Consider the following 3,953-nt stretch of genomic DNA (forward strand, 5'->3'; position numbering starts at 1 on the left):
AAATGATCAGCCAAATGAAAAGAACACCATTGTTTCCAAACTCCATGTTCAGTGTAAAAGAGGTAGTCCACGTATTACAGGTACGGTTTTGGGCTTTATCAGTGAAACATGAAACCCTTTTACTTGAATGAAATTAATAGGTCTTCCCTTTATAGCTTGGCCTTGTTTCTAATGATGTATAATAATGCAGTTAAATCAGATGCATTTAATCATGATGAAGGTGATTAAGAGTACAAAAATGAAAGAAACATATTATATATGCAATAGAAGCATGAAATAATTATATATTTTTTAAAAAAAATATCAATTAAGAATTAGTATTTTGTGTTAATTATATATTTTTTAAATCTATAAAACCAATCAATATAATATAATATAATATAATATAATATAAAAATAATTATCTTATTAACAGTGCTTCTATTACAATCTTAAATATAAAACTAATAGATAGATTTTATGTTTATTTCTGATAAAAAATTATTATTTGTACTAGAAAATAATTATTTTATGCTTCTATTACATATATAATATGTTTCTTTCATTTTTGTACTCTTAATTATTTTATTTTTTCTAATTTGTTATTAAAATTTTTTTAATTTGGTGTTTGATTTTTTTAATTTAGTACTTAAGTTTTTTGGGTTCATTTCAGTACATATTCTTAATTTGGTACCTAAGCATTTTTTTGTCCAATTTAATACTTATATTTGTTAGATGCGATACAAATTATCCTAGAACACTAACGGCGTTAGGTTTTTTTATAAGGTGACAAAAATATCTAGTGTATGAACATGCGGTAGAAGACATAATGTGGAATAACAACATCCAAGAGCAAAACCAGAACACAGAGGCTGTGACTATTGAACATGATGCTTCTTCAATTATTACATCTTCTAGGCTTGTAGCATCAATGACAACGGCGGATGCATTAGAGGAACTTCAGAGTTACAAAGAGATGAAAAACTTGTTGCTTAGTGAAGGTGGTAAGTCTTGCATATCTTCCAATTTAACCTCTGGGGCTAAACATTCTGGCAAAGGTACATGAGAATGATCAACTTATTTGATATTGGTATAGTTGCACATATGTACAGCGCTGTGGTTTGAAAGACTACTACTACATGCTATATAGCTGAAGCCATTTTCCTCTTTTTGTGATCATAGGAGTATATATATACAATATATGTGTTTTTCGTTAAGATTTATGTTAACAACAGAAGGGTTATCTGTTGGCCCCGAACTTTGTAAAAAGCATTTTTGTCTCTGATCCTACATAACATAATTGCACATAATTTTAGATGTTGGGTAAGGGTTGCGCATGCTTTGATATACAGGCTTGCTGATGCTGTCATTTCTGTTATTTTGCTTTTCTCCTTTGTTTCCCCTCCCGCATATATATTTACCTATTTTAGAAGGGTTTTTTGTAAAAGTTATATTTGAAGTATGATAACCTGATATATTTGGAAGATTATAATTCTATAGGCATGTAATTTATTTGACCCTCCAATAACATTTTAGCTTTCAATTTGACTTTTTATACCCGAGTATGCTGTAAGCCTCCAATTCTTACTTGGTTATCTGACTAGAAATTAAGACTAGAGAATCGGGTGTCTTAGATTTAATTTGACTAATGCATTCTGTTCCTTGTTCTAATGTGCAGGGGTGATTTGATCCCTCTTGTAGTTAAGTCCTTGAAGAATCCTAGGTATTGTAAAGATACTCACTGAACATTTATAATCTACCATTATGGTGGGGGATTTTTACTGCAAACAAAGGGTCAAAATTTAAAGAAGATTGCATGAAAACCATATGGCAACGAGTGGACTGTGAGAGATCCTATAAAAGTGTGAGAGACGGATTCGTTTTTGTGATAAGGCAATAAAGAGAGTAGGTCCAAAGCCAGAAAAAGAAAAAAAATGATGAGTAATTATTTCACCTATATACTCAACTCATTAATGATTATTTTGATGTATAATATTTTATAACATTTTTTTCCTTATTTTATCTGGAAGGAAGTCCATTTTTTTTCCAGTCTTAATCAGGGTCTATGACCCCTTGGTTAAATGGGAAATTTTCATTTTTAGTCTCTCCTAAATATTAATATTGTAAATTTAAGCCTTTTACCCCTTGGATAAATGGAAAAATTATATTTTTGGCTGCTCCTAAAATTTTTTAGCTTTAGCTCCCTCATACAAAGTTCATGGCTTCATCCCTGTTCTGCAGAATACTGTACATGGAGTTTGTCTGAAAATAGAACAGCATAATTAGGAAGTTTCTGTTTATTTGAACTTTGGTTTTACTTTATGCTAAATGTTGGTAGGGCATATACTAGTTGATGTACAGGCTCGTGACTGGTAGCATGCCCGCATTTGTCTACATGTATTATGTGCCTGTCAATTATTATACATGGTTTAATCAAGCTCATAACCAGTTGATGTAAAAAATTCATTTGATTATGCTGTGCTGGGTGGATCTTCTAAACTTGCTGCCATTATTGTTACATATCCATTTCAGGTATGCATCCTTATAATTGGTGTGAAGTCTTTGTATAACCTCATTTTCTCTTCGTTGGCTAGTCATGATGCCTTATGAGGTGTGCGGAAATTTTTTTTCAAGTTATTCGAACTTGATCACAGGTAAACGAGAAGTTAAATCCTTTCATTTACAAATGCAAAGTACTATATTTTATCACAGTCTGTAATTTAAATCCCATTATTGAGTTTAGAGCCATGGTATTAGTCTAAGTAGAATGCGAATTCGAATTGAATTATGCAATGGAAAAGCTTTACATATTGTATTGCGAAAAGTCGTATATCCATAATTACACAACTCTTACATGTCTGCTTGAGATCTGGTTGATAATATTTTATAGGAAGGACTTTATAAATTGTAACTGCTCACATTTTCTATTATTTACAGTTGTCGCTAATAAAAGAAGTTGGAACTAGTTTATCCATCTACTAGCACGTTTAAAGAATTAGAGCTATTGCATGTCTTGTTCCTATTGGACTCTGCATCTGGAACCCATGTGAGAGCTACAAAATGATAAAAGTAAAAGTTTGAAGTTTCAAATGTTTTCTGAATAATTGTATTGCCTTAGTACTATCTGTTGTGGCTAAATAGTAATATCCATGCAATTTGATTTACAGGTGTTGATGGTGGATTTGACAACAATGAACTAGAATATGAAGAAACTCACAAAATAGTCATTTTGCCTAGCTGTTTGAAATCTTCCTTTTCCATCTGTGGAGTTGCCTGAGAAGGTATGGATTGTCTCATTTTTTATTTTTAAATGATTTTAAAATCAGAAGTACATATTCTTCATCTTGGACAGTAACCTAGCTTGGTTATCCAATACGAATACTGTAGGTAAGGTTGGCAGTTGATGCTATTTTAATGGCTGAGGGTGCTGAACAGAAAGGGCATATGGGTATTAAGGTGATTTTTTTTAAGTGTTTCTAACTTTTTTTGAATAATTAAATTGGGGTTTTCTTTATCTGAAATATTGATCGATGTTTTGGCATTTGAATTTCATGATTAGGGTTTAACGAAGCTTCTAGCAGACAATGCGCCAAAGGCCATGAAGGAACAAAAATTAGAGAGCTATTTTAGCCGCAAGATTGCCATGTAGTTACTCAAAGAAGGCAGATGCTACTGAGGATTTGCAAGAAGCCATGGAGGTATTTTTCTTTGGTCAAACATGGAGTGATAAGTAAAGTTTTCTTTTGTTGTTTCACCATTACGGAAAATTAAGGTGCTGTTGTTTTTACTATTAGACTGGAAATAAGGAGGACATTGAAATAAGGTAGCCAAAATTTTGTCACCGGTCAATAATAGATACTTGTAGAGTTCAATCAATTCAACGCCGCAAGAAAACAGAAGCGTATGTATAATAACTGTATTTGTAGTACTGATTTTTGTTATATAATAATGAAAGGAATATATGTTCTTTTCCC

At 31.7% G+C, this 3,953-nt stretch overlaps 1 long non-coding RNA gene across 3 annotated transcripts; it reads left to right on the forward strand.

The window, feature by feature from the left end:
* On the forward strand, window positions 1-3,953 carry LOC107903557 (uncharacterized). 3 transcript variants are annotated; one of them, XR_005913109.1, is made up of 7 exons: window positions 1-80; window positions 766-983; window positions 1,658-1,702; window positions 2,512-3,048; window positions 3,147-3,260; window positions 3,367-3,435; window positions 3,539-3,953. It is a non-coding gene; the product is annotated as an uncharacterized lncRNA (long non-coding RNA). The 3 variants fall into 3 exon arrangements; XR_001685845.2 differs by having other exon boundaries at window positions 766-1,702; XR_005913108.1 differs by having other exon boundaries at window positions 1-62; window positions 766-1,702.

The sequence above is a fragment of the Gossypium hirsutum genome, chromosome D05 (assembly GCF_007990345.1).
Source record: "Gossypium hirsutum isolate 1008001.06 chromosome D05, Gossypium_hirsutum_v2.1, whole genome shotgun sequence".
Lineage (NCBI taxonomy): Eukaryota > Viridiplantae > Streptophyta > Magnoliopsida > Malvales > Malvaceae > Gossypium > Gossypium hirsutum.